Genomic DNA, 21156 nt, shown 5'->3' on the forward strand with positions numbered 1-21156 from the left:
TTCAAAAGAAACGGACCTAACTAAAGAGGAGAAGCTGCATTATATATAAAAAATCACTACATCTGTACAGAAATTCACAAAACCAAGGATGAAAACCACCTAGAATCTATATGGATCAATATAAAAAGAGAAAAGAATGACATTGCTATAGGCCAGTGATGGCTAACCTTTTTTCCCTTGGGTGCCGAAAGCATATGCATACGTGCCCACACCCACAATGCAATGCCCCTCAGTGCCCCTGCGCATGTGCACATGTCCCCTGTGCTCCCCCGCCCCCTGCTCATGTGCATGCGACGCTCATCCGCACCCGGTTTTGGCCTAGCAGGCCTCCCTGAAGCCTCCTGGGACCAAAAACGGGGTGTTGGGGGGGCATGCTGCACTCCCCTGTGGATGCATGCATGACCCCAACCCACCCCCATGCATGCCGGCATGTCTCCATGTGTGGCAGAGACCTGAAAATCAGCTGGCCAGTGGAAGGTGCGCACGCAAGCGCGGTGGAGCTGACCTAGGGTGACGGTTCACTTGCCCATAGAGATGACTCCATGTGCCATCTGTGGCACGCATGCCATAGGTTCGCCATCACAGCTATAGGCATATAGTACAGGCCATCCAACCAAACAGAAGAAATAGATGAACTTTTTGCTAAACAATTAACAAATGTATTTAGGAAATATACCACAGTAATAATGGGAGACTTTAACTATCTTGATACCAATTGGGAGACAAACTGCAGCAAGTGGGAGATCAAACAGATTCCTAACTACCTAGCTGACAACTTTGTCATCCAAAAGGTGGAGGAGGGAACTAGAGGAAAAGCTATATTGAACCTAATTCTTATTAGTAGAGAAGAAGTGATAGAGGAAGTTGAAATTGCCAGAATTTTGGGTGAGAGTGACCATGTCATATTGGAATTCAATATAATGCAAACACAAGCAATAGAACATAATCCACCCAGTGTCTCAAACTTCAAAAGAGGTGATTTTAACAAACTCAGAGAGACCCTAAAAAAAATTCCATAGATGAAAATCTTAAAGGGAAAAACAATTCAAGAAGCGTGGAAAACACTGAAAAATATGATCATAAAAGCCCAGTCTAACACAATACCACTAAAAAAAAAACACCAAAAAATCCAAGAAGAAACCAGCCTGTTGCATAAAGGTCTCTCTAATAAACTGAAAGACAAAAAGGACAAGTACAAAAAATGGAAAGAGGGACACATAACTAAGGCAGAGTATCAGAAGGTAGCCTGAATCTGCAAAGATGACGTCAGGAAAGCAAAGGCTCAGAATAAATAACAACTTCCAACAAAAGTCAAAAATAATAAAAACATTTCTTTCAACATATAAATAACAAGAAAAAAAGCTAAGGAAACAGTAGGTCCATTTAAGAGAGAAGATGGCAAGGAAGTAATAGGCAGCAGAGATAAAGCAGAACTGCTTAACTCATTGTTTGCATCAGTCTTCACGCAAAAAGAAACTATAGCCCAACCTATCAAAAATATAACTGTAAAAGACAGACTAGAAATAAAAATTAAAATAACCCAGAAAATGGTTATAGAACAACTACCTGGTCTTGACAAATATATATCACTGGGACCTAATGGATTACATCCCAGAGTCCTGAAGGAGCTGGCAGTTGTTATCTCAGAACCATTGTAACATGTTTCAAAAATCCTGGAACACCGTGGAATTACCTGAGGATTGGAAAAGAACTGATGTAGTTCCCATCTTCAAAAAAGGGGGACAAAACAGACCTAGGAAACTACAGACCCATCAGTTTATCATCAATACCTGAGAAGATACTGGAAAAGATAATAAAAAAACAGGTCCACAAACATTTAGAAACAAATAAAATTATAATTAAAAGCCGGCATGGGTTTGTTAAAAACAGATAATGCCAAACAAATCTTATTTCATTCTTTCACAAAGTGACTAAATTAGTAAAGCAGCGAAATGGTGTGGACATAATAGACTTCTGTAGACTACAAGTAGACTGCAAACTACTTGGTAAGCTAGAAAAATGTGGGATAAACAACATCACCACCAGATGGATTTGTAACTGGCTGACAAACAAGTCGTCCTCAATGCTACTACATCTACATGGAGGGAAGTAAGCAGTGGGGTACCACAAGTTTCCATCTTAGGCTAAGTACTCTTCAATATCTTCATAAATAACTTAGATGAAGGAATAGAAGGGGGACTTATCAAATTTGCAGATGATACAAAGCTAGCAGGAATAGCCAACACCCCAGAAGACAAGCTCAGGATCCAAAAAGATCTTTGTGACAGACTTGAACAATGCGCTCTATCCAGCAAAACGTAATTTAATATGGAGAAAAGCAAAGTTTTTCACTTAGGAAAGACATACCAAATATACAAGTATAGATTAGGTGGAACCTGGCTGAAAAACAGTAAATGTGAGAGGGATCTTGGAGTTCTAGTGGGTGATCACTTAAATATGAGCCAGCATTGTGCAACAGCAGCCAAAAAGGCTAATAAAATCCTTGGTTGTATAAATAGAGGCATAGATATCAAAATCACATGAAGTATTAGTACTGCTTTATAAAGCCACACCTGGAATACTGCATCCAATTTGGTCACAACATTAAAAAAAAGATGTTGAGACTTTCGTATAATTTATTTATTATAACAGTAAAGGAACTTTTTCCAGGAACCTTTGAGCATTTGAAATTGAATATTTAGGGCTGTTATTATACTTACTGTATTTCTGCGATTTATATGCAGTTCAGTTCCAAAATAGACTCTGAGCAGCTTGCAATGATTCAAAAATAAAATAAAAAGAATTAAAAAAGGATGAGGAGAACCACCAAATCCCAAAGTGGGAAACAATTGACAAATCCAAAGTAGTTAATAAATTAATTCTGAGACGTCTAACATGTTCAGAAGAAAACAACAACAACATGCCACATGTTTATTGTTGGTGTGTGAATACAAATAAATTTGCCCCACAAAAATTTGATTGTTTGTTTTAGGAGACTAACGACATGATTTCATCTCCTGGTAACATCTTCATTCATTCTCTTTGCCAGTCATTTGAGAAGATTGTAGACTTATCACCAGTGTAATGTTTCAACTTGCTTTGTTTTACATAAGTAAGAAAATCACAGAGCGGGTCTGTTTTGTTTTGTTTTGCTTTGTCTGGGGATGGGCATTAATGTTGAAGTATTGCTAAGAGTTACAACCTATATTATAGAGTATTTCATTCATCAAATCATCACTTTGGGCATTTGAACAAGGGTCTCAAACAAACAAAATAGCTTATGTCAGGATGAAATAGTGCTAGTAAACATTAGTGTATTTGAAGCTGGTGGTAAGTGTATTTTGTCTGAAAAGCTCATATGGCCTACTGCTGAGACATAGGATGAAGGAGGGGGAGGGAGCCTCATAAATTATTACATGAAGGCTGACCACCATCATTTAGAAGATAGAATTGTGCCATCTGCTCCTTAAGTTCTTTGATGTATTTCCCTTTTTATTATGGAATGGAAATGTCAAATCTGAAATCAATTCATTTAAATCCTTAACCTTAAGACATATGGATCACAACTATGGAATAAAAACACTTCTCAAAGAAACTGGTAGCCCTGGTGCAATTACATTAGATTCAGAAAGAACTCCTAATAAACAATGCACAATTGCTGTCATACCCTGTTAAAAATATCCAGTTCTCTTCAGATTCTGTGGCTGAAAAGGTGTGAGAGTAGTTACTAGATGAGGCTGCAGAGAGCCAGACAAAAATGCCAGTCTTGTAGCCCTTCTATCAGAGAGTTAAAATTTCATCTTGATAGCTTAGCTTAGACTCTTTATCAATTTCACTACACACACTCTCACATTGGACCTGTAAAGTAGATTACAGTCCTATCATTCAACGAACTGGCCTTATTATTAAAGATTATTTACTGAAATCCTCTGTCTCTCACACACATCTACAAGCACACACTCTGTCTCTCACACACATATATGTTTGAAGTTTGAAAGGTGTCTGACTTGGAACCAGTGGGTAATATATTGTAGGGGGGAGTTTATGACTAGTTTGAAGCAGTATTGGGGATATTATGGCCAAATGTGTGTAGGCGATACTTGGTTTGGATTCCCGCTCCAGGGATTAACATATTGTGATGCTTGAATGCCAACAGAAAATCTCCCTTCCCCCTTCCCTCTCGGCCCCCACCCCACAGCATCCAGAGTCCTTCTGCTGAAGCTGTTCAGTATAGAGTTGCTTTTTCCTGTGAGAGGATTAGAGAAGAAGAGAATGGCTTTGTGAAAAAAACAGAGAGAAAGAGAAGGAATGTTGAGAAGAAATCCAAAGGCCTGGAAATACTTCTTGTAGACAATTGAGATGAACCGCATGTTATGCAGCAGCTGACTACTGTTGTACATACTGTAAGTGACACTGGTAAGGTTATTTCATCTTCCCCTCTCCACCCCCCCACCCCCCATCCAATTCTACTGTTTTGTAATGCTAATATAATTGCCTTTGTGGAAGAATTTTTTTTTGGAAGAAAGAATCTTTTAATGGTGTTAAGTTTATAAGGCATGGTTGTCTGTTGCTTCCTATGTAGGTGCTTAAGAAACAAAGAATAAGGACTTTGTAAGAAGCATTATTTGCTGCTTTTGCTTAGAATTTATTTTCTTAAAGTTGAGCGATGAGAGGAAGAGAGGTCATCTATAAAGTATCAAGCTATCTGAATATATTCTCAAAACTATTTTATGGTGAGGGAGAGGCCTTTCAGATAAATGCTGTGCAACATTCTTGATGTTATTGGATTTGTCACTTCCCTGGCAGAATTCCAGATTTCCCGGGGTGTGCGTGAGAAACATATATTATGATCCACAAAGCAATATAGGGGCTACTTGCCTTAGCAATAAAAACTAAGCAGACAACTTATTTAGCAAATATCTTCTAAGATCTCTCCCAGAAGGGTAGAGGGAAGGAAAGCAAGGCTTTATTTTCTGGAAGGAAAAAATGAGCTTAATTTCAAAATAGTGATAAATGCAGGGAAGAATGATAAAATAGGTTGGCTCAGATCTTGTATAACTGAATGTAAAACATCCTAGTGATTGTTTAACTCAGCATCAAAACATACAGGTGCATTTAGAAATTTTAATTTATGCTGCAGTTTGAAAGTTGTGAAAATAAGAAGAAATTAAGCATATAAATTAAGGGGACTGGGGCTACTGTCAGAGCCTTCTTTTTTTAAATCTCTATTTCTTTTTTAAAATATATATTTTATAATAAGTGCATTTCAATGGATCTTTTTAATTTGTTTGGGTTTAACCTTTAATTGGAAGTTGATTTGGAGAGAAAAAATGCATAAATTTGATTCAAGACAATCTCTCAAAAGGTGGGAACATTTTTCTGGTATATTTCATGAACAACAAAGACATAATTGCAAGCAAAACTTTCTTTTGTGGTCAGAATTCAAATAAAGAAAACGAGATGATGGACATTATTTAATAGTTGTGGTTGACAGAAAACCTGGAACTCTTTGGATCTAACTTTTATATCTTTTCCAGTATTGTTTCTTTTTCATCTCTGTTCCAAGGCCTTAAAGTTTTATCATGTTCTTCAGCATGCATATCTGAAATACCTCTCTGTGTTTCATGCTGTGAGTGAATACGTTTCTTTCTTTTGTGTGCTTCATTGACTCTAACTTTCTTTTCTTTTCCTCTTGGGGAGACCAAAATAAATGTTTTAATGCTCTTATTCACATTGTCAACCAAATCTTTTGTGATTTAAATGTCATTGCTATGAACTTAGAGGCAAAAACTTGATGAGCCATGATGTAGTCTAAATTAGTTTAGGAGCTGAGCCATAAGTAGGGGTGGCTTTTCCCTCTTAAAAACAGAAAGCTAATATTGGAAAAAGGAGTTGCCATGGAACCAGAGAGAGAGAGAATGAGTGTCTCTGAATGAATGTTTGGAGTAGAAACTCCTGAATGTTTTCATAACTCCACTATATATTATCAGGTATAAGAAAACTTCCCATTGCTTTATTTATATCTTATCTGTGTTTATCTTTCATAAGCACATACACAAACATGTAGATATTAACTGAACTGGTTGCTAAGGATTTTTTTTCTTCCACATTTAATCTTCACAGTATTACTAATACTTACCTAGTCACAACAGGAGTATTAAGTGAATTGCATTCATTTAATTTCAATTTTGCAACTTTTCTCTTTCAGGTTATTTCTTTTGAATGAACTTTTATTTTGACCTGATATAAAACTTTTTCAACCAAATGCATTTACTTCAGTAAACATACATAATCATTTAAAGTTATAGGCACCTGTCGACCTGCAAATCAGATTTTAGTTTCATATGCTTATCTTTTTTTTGGTTAAACACATCCAAAAACTGTCACTGTATAAGTCATCTGGTGGTATGTATTTGTTTTTACTGAGGCATAAAATTTTTAAATATTTTTTAAGAAGGGAAATGGAATATTTTAAAACATATCATTGCAAATAGAGATTTTAAGTATTGCTAAATGAGTATTTTAACTATTAAAATAGAAGCTCTGAAGTGAAAAATGTCAATGAACAATTGAGATAATATAATATGCCAGTTAGGAAATACTATACAGAAACTCAGGGTTATTTTCTGTGTATTAAGAAAGGATCTCCAGACTGATAAACTTTGTTTTTTCCCACTTTAGTATCAAAAGTTTTGTTCCATGAAACCAGCCTTGCTTGTGTTATATACCATATAATTGTGTCTATTGTGCTAATATGCATTTTTTTAGTCCAGTATTCATTTATTCATGTGTATTTTTGCATGATATTAACTTTTTAAAAGGTACTGTGACAAAGTTGTGGATATTTTGGCAAGGAAAATTGGAAGCTAGACACAGGAGCTTCTTCAGTAACTAAGAAAATTACTATGAAGGTAATTTGGATTGTATTTTTAATATAATATAATATACTCACAGAAAGCTATGTAATGTTTCTTACAAAAAGATAATTGAAGGTGTCTTGCCTACTTCAGAGGAAAGGTAGAAAATGAGCACATGGTTTGTTTCTTCATATATTTGCTGGGTAAATCACAATGGGAAAAAAATCACCATACGTTGCTTGATACAGACAAGATCAAAGTAGTATTTTTTTGCACATTAAAGTTAGAATCAAGAAAGAATGTATGATGCTTGTTTATTTTAATTCACATCTTGAACTTATTTGGTATTCTCTCATGGGATTTTTTTTTTTTTGCAAGGAAAACAGATTGTGGAAAGGGACATGATTCACATGTATTTTCTATTTTGATTGGTTCCTCTATTCCATAGCTATTTTTTAAAGAGAGAAGGCTAAGTAAATGCTTGCATTTGCTTAATTTTATGACTTTCTGTATTACATCTTGAAAAGATACGATGTATATCTATAATAAGGATAATATTTTCCTGTGTTGTTGTCTCCTCTCTTTCCAGAAGGTAGCATCTTTCTTCTACCTGCTTATAGGATCATAGGGTAGCGTTTTAAAAACTTGGCAATTTTATGATATGTGGATTTCAACTTCCAGAATTTCCCAGGTAGAAGGGATAGTTTCAGGAAAAATAGTTCAATTTTAGTTTTTCTGGTTGTTTAGGTGTGTGGAAGCAGCATGTAGGACATGGAAGGCTGAGGGCTTAGGTTTTTTGTTTTATTGTTTTATTTCATTTTGCACTACAAATTGAGAAAGGAAGAAAACAAAATCTGGACCTGCTTGGCACATTGCTATCTAAGGGCTTATGTGGAAATCCAAGCAGTGTAGAAAACATCAGTTCAATTCTTTATTTTATATATAGTTTCAGCATAGCAACTAAAATGTTATTTTTCGTGATAGCTATTCCCAAGTAATTTCTGATAAACTGAAGAAAAATTTAGAATCATATTACAAAAGGAATTGCATGACATACTTTTTCTTATCACTGATGACTGATATCACTTTCTCCAAAATAAGTTAGTTGCTACTTATAAGTAGGAATAGAAAAACGGAATTGTTTTCATCTGTAATTTTCTGGGGAAACGGAAACATTTTTTCATGCTTTCCTTCCTTATCCTTTGATTATTATGAAACAAGAGCTTTGTAGTTGAGGTGAGGTGAGTTAGCTATGCTACTTTGGATATACTGATTATTGCTGATCAGGAAGGATCTCTTAAGATTCTGGTAACCGTATATTAAGTTCATATATACATGATTTGTATAATTATGATTTACTGAAGTAACCTTTTGTATGATCCTTGTTTGAGTATGCACAAAACCAAACAGGCATGTTATTGCTTAAGTAGTGTGTAACCAAGAATATCCTTTCAATGCCTACAAAATTATTTTAGTAGTATCAAAGCTACAAAGTTGTATACATAATATCTAGGCATTTCCCAAAATGTACTTGATATTGTGAGAGTTAATATGATATAATGGTTAAGGCATCAGACTAGAAACCAAGACTTCAATGAATTCTAATCCCTCTTTAGACACAAAACCAGCTGGGTGACCTTAGAACAGCCACCCTCTCTCATCCCTAGGAAGGAAGCAATGGCAAACCATTTCTGAAATCTTACTGAGGAAACTGCAGGGACTTGTCCAGGCAGTTGCTAGCACTAAGACTGATCCAAAGCCATTAAGAACAAACAAATATCTGCTCCTGAACTAGAGATGAAAACATTCAAGACATATCAAGTACTAGGCTTTATGAACTTCAAAACAATAATTAGCGAAGGTTTCAGAAAAAAATATTAAAAAATATTAAAATTTGGATAGGTAATATGACTTTGCAGCATGCCCAGCAGACTGAGAAACTGCGCATATTAGCAGCATCTATAGCAATATTTTATGATGCCAAAATAGTGACATATGCATGAAGATGTAATTATGCAAAAGCCACAATTATATACTTGCCTCTGAACATACGATGTAAGTACACAAGTCACAACATTTGGGCTTATATCATAATTTACATAATCTATCCCTCTGTGAAATGTTGAATATATAGAAAATGTAAATGGATGTATATCTATAATAAGGATAATATTTTCCTGTGTTGTTGTCTCCTCTCTTTCCAGAAGGTAGCATCTTTCTTCTACCTGCTTATAGGATCATAGGGTAGCGTTTTAAAAACTTGGCAATTTTATGATATGTGGATTTCAACTTCCAGAATTTCCCAGGTAGAAGGGATAGTTTCAGGAAAAACAGTTCAATTTTAGTTTTTCTGGTTGTTTAGGTGTGTGGAAGCAGCATGTAGGACATGGAAGGCTGAGGGCTTAGGTTTTTTGTTTTATTGTTTTATTTCATTTTGCACTACAAATTGAGAAAGGAAGAAAACAAAATCTGGACCTGCTTGGCACATTGCTATCTAAGGGCTTGCGGTGGAAATCCAAGCAGTGTAGAAAACATCAGTTCAATTCTTTATTTTATATATAGTTTCAGCAGCATAGCAACTAAAATGTTATTTTTCGTGATAGCTATTCCCAAGTAATTTCTGATAAACTGAAGAAAAATTTAGAATCATATTACAAAAGGAATTGCATGACATACTTTTTCTTATCACTGATGACTGATATCACTTTCTCCAAAATAAGTTAGTTGCTACTTATAAGTAGGAATAGAAAAACGGAATTGTTTTCATCTGTAATTTTCTGGGGAAACGGAAACATTTTTTCATGCTTTCCTTCCTTATCCTTTGATTATTGTGAAACAAGAGCTTTGTAGTTGAGGTGAGGTGAGTTAGCTATGCTACTTTGGATATACTGATTATTGCTGATCAGGAAGGATCTCTTAAGATTCTGGTAACCGTATATTAAGTTCATATATACATGATTTGTATAATTATGATTTACTGAAGTAACCTTTTGTATGATCCTTGTTTGAGTATGCACAAAACCAAACAGGCATGTTATTGCTTAAGTAGTGTGTAACCAAGAATATCCTTTCAATGCCTACAAAATTATTTTAGTAGTATCAAAGCTACAAAGTTGTATACATAATATCTAGGCATTTCCCAAAATGTACTTGATATTGTGAGAGTTAATATGATATAATGGTTAAGGCATCAGACTAGAAACCAAGACTTCAATGAATTCTAATCCCTCTTTAGACACAAAACCAGCTGGGTGACCTTAGAACAGCCACCCTCTCTCATCCCTAGGAAGGAAGCAATGGCAAACCATTTCTGAAATCTTACTGAGGAAACTGCAGGGACTTGTCCAGGCAGTTGCTAGGCACTAAGACTGATCCAAAGCCATTAAGAACAAACAAATATCTGCTCCTGAACTAGAGATGAAAACATTCAAGACATATCAAGTACTAGGCTTTATGAACTTCAAAACAATAATTAGCGAAGGTTTCAGAAAAAAATATTAAAAAATATTAAAATTTGGATAGGTAATATGACTTTGCAGCATGCCCAGCAGACTGAGAAACTGCGCATATTAGCAGCATCTATAGCAATATTTTATGATGCCAAAATAGTGACATATGCATGAAGATGTAATTATGCAAAAGCCACAATTATATACTTGCCTCTGAACATACGATGTAAGTACACAAGTCACAACATTTGGGCTTATATCATAATTTACATAATCTATCCCTCTGTGAAATGTTGAATATATAGAAAATGTAAATGGATGTATGAGAATATATAATATACCCTTGGTATATTAAGAATCATTGTTTGATAAGTTGCTTTCTATGCTGCATAGGACTGTTAGTAGAATGTTCTTATATGGACTTCGTTTTTTAGAAGTAATTTTTTAAAAAGTCTTAATTATATATTTCTCAGTTTCATTCAATTATACTATTCATTTTAAAAGTTTGAACCAATGCCCTTAATATACAATGACCCATTTTTGATAGCCCTTTTTATACTGGTATTGTTTGTTATGGTTTCAGTATTGCCAAAGGAAAAACATAGAATTTGGACCACCTTTTTTACTTTCCATACTTTAGCATTTTTCATTGTTTTTACTTATCACTAAATGAAAAAAGTTGAAAAATATTACACTTCAGATGTTATGGTGTTTTATTTTCACTACATTCACAACAGTTAAAAGGTGAAAATACTAATAAAATCCTGAGATTAAAAAAGTGAGTACTAAGTAAAATTAATTTAATGACATGAGGATTTAGCAAATGTAACTTTATTTATGTTTATATTTATTTATATTTATGTTTAATTTTGAGTCAAGTAAATAATTCCTCTGAGCAAAACTACATGTGCATGAACAAACTCATCCAATCCTTTCCAGACACACTATTTAACCATTAAGAAAAAGCAAAACAAAAATCTGTTTTCACATGGACTGCAGCCATTGTTTCTTATGTCTAGTCAGTAATTAGACCTCAGATGGTAAAGCAATTTCAGAACATGGTTTACATGTTAATACTGCAAATCCAACAGATTGTGGTAGAGCCATGATTAACATAGTCTCCATCAACATCTTAATTAGCTCCATCTCAGCATGGAGCAGTGATGACTATCTTTGGAGTCCTGAAAATGTTTGTTTTTTTCAGGGAAAATATATGCTTCCCAAAGGCTGTGGTTTTTTTCATATTAATTGTTGAAAAGTAGTAATCCAGTTGTAGGAAAAGAAAGAGAAAGAGCGAGGGATGCCTAAAATAATGAATCAAGGGCAGTATACATGCTATCCATTCTAATACAGCTGGCTGTCAAACTCGTGGCCCATGGGCCGGATATGTCATAAGCTAGCCACGCCCATGCCTGGTTTAGCGAAGGGGAAAAAAGTCCCGATACGTCACGTGATGCTGACATGATGACGTGAGTTTGACACTCCTGTAATATAGCATCAGTTATCTGCATCATCCTACTGAGGTAAAAAGTTCATTGTGTTGAGAAGAAAGAGTAATAATTTTGTGAGTGAAATGGAACATTCATAAAACTAAAGGCAAAATTTTTTCAAGCAATGGGCAGGAATATTTAATAGTGATTTGTGGATGGGCTGGAGTTCCTTATTTCTTATATGAGCTACAAGTGACATGTTAATTTTCTTTTCTATTCATGAGTATTTACTTTTTTGCCATAGCAGCTGAAACAATACTTATAGTAAGTATTGTTTCAGCTGCTATGGCAAAAAGTCTAAGAATAAGTTTTAGTTATTCCAGAATAACTTTTTTCAAATCTTCATTCTTACAGATTTTCTATGTAGCTTCTGCTATTCAACAAGTAATCTTCATTTCATTGTAGAGTATCCTACATGATTAGAATTTCTTTTTTACTCCTTTTTTTATAAAGCACTTTTGGTTCTTAAGTCTCAAATATACAGATAGTTCTCAACTTATGACCAAAATTGAGCTCCAAATTTCTGTTGCTAAGTGAAACAGTTAAGTGAGTTTTGCCCCATTTTACAACCTTTCTTGCCATTGTTGTTAAGTGAAGCACAGCAGTTATTAAGTTAGTAACATGGTTGTTAAGTGAATCTGGCTTTCCCACTGAGTTTGTTTGTGAGAAGGGCCCAAAAGGTGATCACATGACCCTGGAACATTGCAACCATCATAATTATGAGTCAGTTGCCAAGCATCTGAATTTTGAACCTGTGACCTTGGAGATGCTGCCATGATGATATGGCACTTTTTTCAGTGCCATTATAACTTCAACAGTCACTTTAATGAACTGTATAAGTTGAGGACCAGCTATATCTAAATGTCTATATATCATTGCCAATTCTACTTTTTTAAAAAAAAAGGTAGATCAATTTGAGCATCACTATATAGTATTATTAACAACAAGGCCAAAAAGCTCCAATGCTTTTGCAAGTTCAGTTGAGATATAATTAGGAAGTAGAGTAGCCTTTGTATTAAAGTATCAGAGACAGGTTTAATATCAGTTTAGGATAACTGACTAGATTACCAGATCTGGGTATTCAGAAAACACTAACATTTTTCTCCAAGCTAGTAGTTGTCCATATTTTTGCATCCCAGATTTGGTAGCTCTAAGGCAGGGGTGTCCAAACTTGGTCCCTTTAAGACTTTTGGACTTCAACTCCCAGAGTTCCTCAGCCAGCTTTGCTGGCTGAGGGACTCTGGGAGTTGAAGTCCAAAAGTCTTAAAGGGACCAAGTTTGGACACCCCTGCTCTAAGGTAAGCATACAATAAAAATAAAGGGACCATTCTCAGAGTCCAAGAATTTGTAGTCAGTAGCCACTAACTGGCTTGGTTGGCACAAACATCCACTTTTGATTTTTTTGGTACAAACATTCGTTTTTTATTTTCTCAGGGGTTTCTTTTGGCAATAAAATTGGGAAGAGTATTTTAGATGTTATGTTTTAAGAGTTATAAACTGTTACCAGTTTAGTGCAATTTACCTAGTATTTTATGCCTACTTGTACTAGTCATAAGGCAATGGTTAAGGAAAAAAAAACAATGGAACAAATAGTAATGAAAATGAATGCAATATTTTGCCTGATGAAATTTCAAATATTCCAAAATGTACCAAATATAACCCTGTAGGAAGACTAAACACAAAATGTGGAAAAACCTATGAATTTAATAGATAGTGGCATAAAGCAATCCATCTCCGAAAGGTTCTATAATAGGGTTTGGTAAGCCACACATTTTTGTGGTCTGAAAATTTAAAGTATTTTTCTTTCATCTTTAAATATGGCAGATAAAAGCCTCTTTTGTATTTGCAGCAGCAATGTAATGCTTGAATTGGAAAGCTGTAAGAGTGATCAGCTGCATAACCAGACATGTAAGAATTGCTTTGCTAGAATACAAGAGAAATCCAATAACTGTTAACTGCCAACTCCTGGAAAGCTCAAAAGCAAAGTATGAAGGACAGAACGATGCTATATATTTTGCTTGTTGTACCCTTTATAGGGATGCTCCATTTTAACTATTACCATAGCTTTATGTAGTCAGTTCTATTAATATTGGTAATGCTTTCTAAGATACAAAGATCTTTATACATTGCTTTAAGTTGTTTGGAAGAAAGAAAGAAAGCCCCCACAAAATTAGTCATCCCAGTTTTTGGAAAATGCTACTAATGTTTCCCTCCCTTCCTGATTTTGGGGACTCCTAGTTGAATGCTTAACTGAGTGTAGTGAGTCCAGTTTGGGAAAGGGTATTCTATTCATTCAATTCTCTACTAATAATTGTATACTAATAATTGTATTTACTTGGGGGGGTTTTGTACAAAATGTACGGTATGTGCTTCTCTTTGATCCAACGTCTAATTGGGAGCTTCTTGGAAAACACTTCATTATTGGGAAGGATGGCTGAAGAAAGTTATGGCAAGGCAAGGTTTCTCCTCTCATGTTTGTTTTGCTAAAATTAGGCAGTGCTGTGTGAATGATTACAGAGACCCATAAAAGAGGAGCTTGTGAGCTATAAGAATTAGTCCAACTCTTGCTTTAATCTAACATATTCCTTTTTCCATGCAGTTTTTACTCTGTGCCTTTAGCCATAACCTAAATGTGGATGCATCTTAAATTTAAGAACAAGAGGCATTTTCATGTTTTTTCTGCTTTATCCTCAGTTCATTTTCTAGTATAAAAATAATTCTATGTTTTAAAAATCAATAACAAACGTTTACCTGAGAGTACTGATTCTTTAAGAGAGGGCTAGAAATCCAAACATCTCAATATCAAAATTAGATCTCTGTTTCCCTTTCATGCAATATGAAATCATGTTTAATATCTACTGTTCTGTGTATTTCCATAGTAGCCATTCAATGGTAGTTATATATGATGATATAGCTATCTATCTAGGAAAAGTATGGGTACCAAAATAAGTGCATTGATATATACTAACAGACTTTGTTGACATTCCTAGGTCAGAAAAATATAGCAAAGCATATCCCTCTTCTTTTGCTGAATTGATCATATTTCTTTGTAACTGAGGAATTAATCTGACTGTCCAAGGTCATAAGATTCAGCTCCTTTGTTTTAATAGAAGAGTCCAGATGACAGATGAAGATAAACTAGCACAACAGTGAAACCCTATCTGGGTTCAGAAACTTGTGAACTTTCTTTGATAGTATTGATTACAAAAATCAAAAACATTTGTATGCATGATTTTCCCCTCTCTCCCATTAAAACAGTAATGTTAATTTTATAAGATAGTATGGTTTCAGATCAAATGAAAGACAGGTACATTTGACATCATGAATTTGAGACTTTGTTTCCTAATAATAATATGTGCAAAAGTCCTTTTCTATATGTATTCATAATCATGACTTAAGGAGTTTTCTAAGGTATTTTGAATTTGCAATAGTTCCTTCATGCATGGAACAATGATACAAATCATTGTCAATATAAATTGTTGCACCTGGTGTTGTAGTCATAAATGCCTGTAGGGCACTTAGTTGGGAAAAGTGTCATAGAAGGTTTTCAAAGGTCATGGAAAGGTTGAAACTGACAAAAAAATAACTTGCTAGTCTCAAGGCAATAGTGAGGAATTTTCCTCTTTGAGATAGAAGTGGGGAAGTTGTTAGTTTCATTCACCCTATTTCAGGTATTAATGAAAAGAAGGACTAGGGGAGACATAGGGCAGTGTTCCAATATCTCAGGGGTTGCCACAAAGAAGAGGGAGTCGGGTGTTCTCCAAAGCACCTGAGGGTAGAACAAGAAGCAATGGGTGGAAACTGATCAAGGAAAGAAGCAACTTAGAACTAAGGAGAAATTTCCTGACAGTTAGAACAATTAATAAGTGGAACAACTTGCCTGCAGAAGTTGTAAATGCCCCAACACTGGAAATTTTTAAGATGATGTTGGATAACCATTTGTCTGAGATGGTGTAGGGTTTCCTGCCTGGGCAGGGGATTGGACTAGAAGGCCTCCAAGGTCCCTTCCAACTCTGTTGTTGTTGTTGCTGTTGTTGTTATTGTTGTTGTTGTTATTGTTATTATTATTATATGTACATTCATCTGAGTATTTTCTCTGCCAGGAATCTATACATCCAGCTACCAGTATTGCTGTCTTATGAGATTATGAAAAAGTATCATATTTTCACTGAGTAAAAATTCAATATGGAACAGAAGTATTAACATGTGGTTTTGTTAACATTGTTTTATTTTATTTAAGAAATTCATTTGATTGTCAAGCTTTTCTATATGAAAATCTGTGTGGTATTCATCAATGATAATGGACATGATAATACTATTTCAAAAAATGTCAGAAATCCTCTGTATTATGCTCATAAGTAGTTGAATCATATAGAAAACAGAGGGGATACGTAATGGCATAATTTGGAGGAATAGAGCCTTCTCCTTCAAGGACCAATATGAAATTGCAAGCATGTCTTAGGTTGTGATAGCCTACAGGTGTTGATAAGATGAAATTGATCTGAGCAATTACAGGCACTTTGTAACACTAAGAGTGGAAAGTAAAATCACACAGAGTTAAAATCAGTAGGATAATATCCTCTACACAAATCAGCAGCAAATGCATCAAGAAAGACTGAAAGGTTGATTTATAAAGCTACATTCTGATTGGTTTATGAAACTGAACTAATGAAGTTGTCTATTGTGCTTCCAAACATACAGAATTCCTCAGGGAGAGCAATACAATCAAGAAGGCCCCACTACTGATATGAACAAGGAAACTTTTAAAATTCTTAACAAGGAATATAAATGAGGTAGATCTTCTCAGGATGAGAGCAGTATCAGTTTGTTATCAGACAGAATCTTGAAATGACATCAGCCTCCACTGACAAAGCTGAATTCAAGAAAGTCCTCTCCTTCTCACCCAAACTAAGAACAAATTTACAGGAGATTGAGATAGAAACTAATATTTGGGCTGACCATAACCCAATAAAATTAAGCTGGAAAGTAGCAAAGAAAAACCTGAGATGGACATTGAATCAATCTATACTAAAATAGAAAGAATTTATACAAACAATAGCAAAAGAAATGAATTTTTAAAAAAGAAAATAAAAAAGAAGAGACATCATTGCAAAATGTATGGGACACAGCCAAATAATATATTAGGGGATTAGCTATAACTTACATAGCGAGAAAAAATAAGGAAAAACAACAACATCAAATGACTTTAAGAGAAGAATTTAAAAAACTTGAGCTAGAACTACAAAGAGATTCACAAAAGAAAACCCTCAAAAATCAAATGGAAATAATAAAATAATATAAATTTAATTTAATAGAAAAGGAAGAATTGGTGGAACAAATCAAAAGAGCAAAACAGAACTTTTTTTAAAATGCCAACAAACCGGGAAGATGGTTAGCCTATAAATTGAAAAAAGAAAGAGAGAAGGAATTGATAAGTAAATTACAAGATGAGCAAGGATGTATACAGTTTCAAAATAAGATTAAAAAAAAAATTGAAGAATTTTATGAAAAATCATTTGATATAGAAAAATTTTTGGAGGAAAAGATAATACAGTATCTGGAAAGAGCTAAATTACCAAAAGTGCCTAAGAATATTAAAAATACGTTAAATGAAAAAAATAACAATGATGGAGTTGACACAGGTGATAAAAAGGCAAAAAAATAACAAGATCCCACTTTTCTTGTTTTAAGAGAGAATTTTTTTTGGACGAGATAAATACAATAATTTTAAATTTATTTGCCAAGTGAAAAAAGCTAGAATAGATAAATTTTATTTATTTATTTATTTATTTATTTATTAAATTTTTATACCGCCCTTCTCCCGAAGGACTCAGGGCGGTTTACAGCCATAGTAATAACAACAGCAATATACACATAAAACCATAATTAAAAAACTTATTACACAAATGGCCGAATTAAAACGTTTAGAATAAAACCCCATAAATTATAAAATATTAAAACATTAAAACTAATTAAAATCCTATGCCAGTTCTGCGCGAACAAACAAATAGGTCTTCAGCTCGCGGCGGAAAGTCCGAAGGTCTGGCAGTTGCCGAAGTCCAGGGGGAAGTTCGTTCCAAAGGGTGGGAGCCCCCACAGAGAAGGCCCTCCCCCTGGGGGCCGCCAGCCGACATTGCTTGGCGGATGGCACCCTAAGGAGTCCCTCTCTCTGCGAGCGTACAGGTCGGTGGGAGGCATTCGGTAACAGCAGGTGGTCCCGTAAGTACCCTGGCCCTAAGCCATTAAAGGTAGTCACCAAAACCTTGAAGTGCACCCGAAAGACCACAGGTAGCCAGTGCAGACTGCGCAGGAGTGGTGTTACATGGGAGCAACGTGTGGCTCCCACTATCACCCGCGCAGCTGCATTCTGAACCAACTGGAGCCTCCGGGTACTCTTCAAGGGGAGCCCCATGTAGAGAGCATTGCAGTAGTCCAAGCGAGAGGTAACCAGAGCATGAGTGACCGTGCATAAGGCATCCCGGTCAAGGAAGGGGCGCAGCTGGCGAACCAGGCGAACCTGGTAAAAAGCCCTCCTGGCGACGGTCGTCAGATGATCTTCGAAAGACAACCGCCCATCCAGGAGGACGCCCAAGTTGCGCACCCTTTCCACTGGGGCCAATGATTTGCCCCCCAACAGTCAGCCGTGGCTGCAGCTGACTGTACCGGGGTGCCGGCATTCACAGCCACTCTGTCTTGGAGGGATTGAGTTTGAGCCTGTTTCTCCCCATCCAGACCCGTACAGCTTCCAGACACCGGGACAGCACTTCGATGGCTTCGTTGGGATGGCCTGGGGTGGAAAAGTACAGCTGTGTATCGTCAGCGTACAGTTGGTACCTCACCCCAAAGCCATTGATGATCTCACCCAGCGGCTTCATATAGATGTTGAACAGGAGAGGCGAGAGAATCGACCCCTGCGGCACCCCACATGTGAGGGGCCTCGCGGTCGATCTCTGCCCTCCTGCCAACACCGTCTGCGACCAGTCAGAGAGATAGGAGGAGAACCACCGATAAACGGTGCCTCCCACTCCCAAACTCCCTAACCGGTGCAGCAGGATACCATGGTCGATGGTATCAAAAGCCACTGAGAGATCTAATAGGACCAGGGCAGAGGAGCAACCCCTGGCCCTGGCCCTCCAGAGATCATCAACCAACGCGACCAAAGCCGTCTCTGTACTGTACCCGGGTTGGAAGCCAGACTGGAACGGGTCTAGATAGACAGATTCATCCAGGTATTGGGGTAATTGACGTGCCACCACACTCTCAACAACCTTCGCCACAAAGCGAAGGTTGGAGACAGGACGATAATTTCCTAAAACAGCCGGGTCCAGGGAAGGCTTCTTGAGGAGGGGCCTCACCACCGCCTCTTTCAAGGCGGCGGGGAAAACCCCCTCCATCAAAGAAGCATTGATAATCCCCTGGAGCCAGCCTCATGTCATCTCCTGCGTGGCCAGCACCAACCAGGAGGGGCACGGGTCCAACAAACATGTGGTGGCATTCAACCGCCCCAACAACCTGTCCATGTCGTTGAGAGTCACAGGATCAAACTCAGCCCAGGTAATATCCACAAGACCCGTCCCCGCCCTCCTGCCTGAATCTATCCAATCAATGTCCAGTCCGTCCCGGATCTGAGCGATTTTATCGGACAGATACTGTACAAAATCTACAGCACGCCCCTGCAAGGGGTCCTCCCAAGCCTCCTGCGTAAGCAGGGAGCGGGTCACCCTAAACAAGGTGGCTGGGCGATTATCTGCCAATGCAATAAGAGCGGAAAAATAGTTATGTTTTGCCGTTCTTATCACCACTAGGTAGGTCTGAATATAAGACCTCACTAGTGTTCGGTCGGATTCGGAGCGGCTGGACCTCCAAACACTCTCTAGGCGTCTTTTCCAGCGCTTCATCTCTCTCAGCTCCTCGTTATACCAAGGAGCTGGTCGAGTTCGGCGCCGGGTCAGAGGCCGCAAAGGCACGACGCGGTCCAAAGCCCCGGCCGCCGCCTCTTCCCAGGCGGCCACCAGTTCTTCGGCCAAGCCATGGGCTAATTCCCCGGGAAATGGCCCAAGCTCCGTCAGAAACCTCTCTGGGTCCATCAGACGCCTGGGACGGAACCATCGAATCGGCTCCGTCTCCCTGCGGTGTGGTGCAGCGGTTCAAAAGTCCAGTTGAAGGAGTAAATGATCTGACCATGACAGGGGTTTAAAAATTAGATCCCCTAACTCAGCGGTTCTCAACCTGTGGGTCGGGACCCCGTTGGGGGTCGAATGACGATTTGCCAGGGGTCGCCTAAGACCATTGGAAATATGGGAAGTATACTTGCGAGTCGAAGAATCTCTCTCCAATGGTTGACTTTACAAGCCAGCTGCAGGCACTTCAAATAGCTAGCCGAATTCGGCTTCAGGCACGATGAATTAAAAAAGAGAGAAATCTTTGCTCTGATGTCTCCCTCTCAAGCCAGCTGCAATCACTCCCAATCACTAGCCTAATCTGGCTTCAGGCGCGATAAACTTAATAGGGGAGGAGTCTCCGCTTTAATGCCTCTGTCCTCAAGGCAATCGCAAGCAGTTCAGATCGCTAGCCAATACGGCTTCAGGCGCGATAAATTCAAAACGGAAATAATTTTATGGTTGGGGTTGTCACATTGTGGAGAATTGTGTTAAAGGGGTCGCAGCGCTATAAAGGTTGAGAACCACTGCTTTAATTCCTTATGAAGGCCAGAAGGTCAGAGCTACTCTATTCTTTGTGAGGGTTGCTCTTCCATAGGACCAGGGCCATGACACAGAAGGAATGACTCCTAGCCCCACAAAATGATATTTCCTAATATAAGGACCTGAAGCATGCCAACCCTTCTGATGACATTAACAGAAATGACCAGAGACCAATCATTCCTCAAGTATTCTGATCTCTTTGTAATATGTTTGATTTGTATATACCTGAAAACCACTTCCTTGCTTTGGACTAGGAAACCACTAGAAGGTAGTGCAACTTACAGAGCACAGATGTCACTGTCTGAACTGCCCCAAAACACTCTTGACCCCAGACAAGGCACCCAAACCTGATCTTGTTACTGAATTCTGGAGCAGCTGTTCCTTCCAAATGCTCTTCAAGGGTAGCCCCATATAAAACACATTATAGTATTCTAGCTGGGAGGTGATTAAGGCCTGACTTACATGAATAGGATCTTCTGGCCCAGGAACAAGCACACCAGATACTATACTTTGAGCAGGAGGTGTGAATCTAGAAGGATCCCCTAATTATATACCAACTCTGTGTGGGAGGTCTTACCCCATTTAGAGATATAGATGGAAAATCACTGGATTGTAGGAGTCTCAAAAGCCACAGACAGTAACTCCTACTATGATTACA

At 37.3% G+C, this 21156-nt stretch overlaps 1 protein-coding gene across 3 annotated transcripts in view; it reads left to right on the forward strand.

Moving 5' to 3' along the window:
• Window positions 1-21156, forward strand: part of MID1 (midline 1) — a 230442-nt gene that overhangs the window by 60859 nt on the left and 148427 nt on the right. The window contains exon 1 of one of the 3 annotated variants that reach the window (XM_058184614.1): window positions 4259-4403. The exons of 1 other annotated variant lie outside the window; for it this stretch is intronic. The gene's annotated coding sequence lies outside the window, so the exon portion shown is untranslated. Of the gene's footprint in view, window positions 1-4258; window positions 4417-21156 lie in introns of those variants that run through there. One more of the 3 variants, XM_058184615.1, reaches the window with a different exon arrangement.

This window comes from Ahaetulla prasina, chromosome 5 (genome assembly GCF_028640845.1).
Source record: "Ahaetulla prasina isolate Xishuangbanna chromosome 5, ASM2864084v1, whole genome shotgun sequence".
Classification (NCBI taxonomy): domain Eukaryota; kingdom Metazoa; phylum Chordata; class Lepidosauria; order Squamata; family Colubridae; genus Ahaetulla; species Ahaetulla prasina.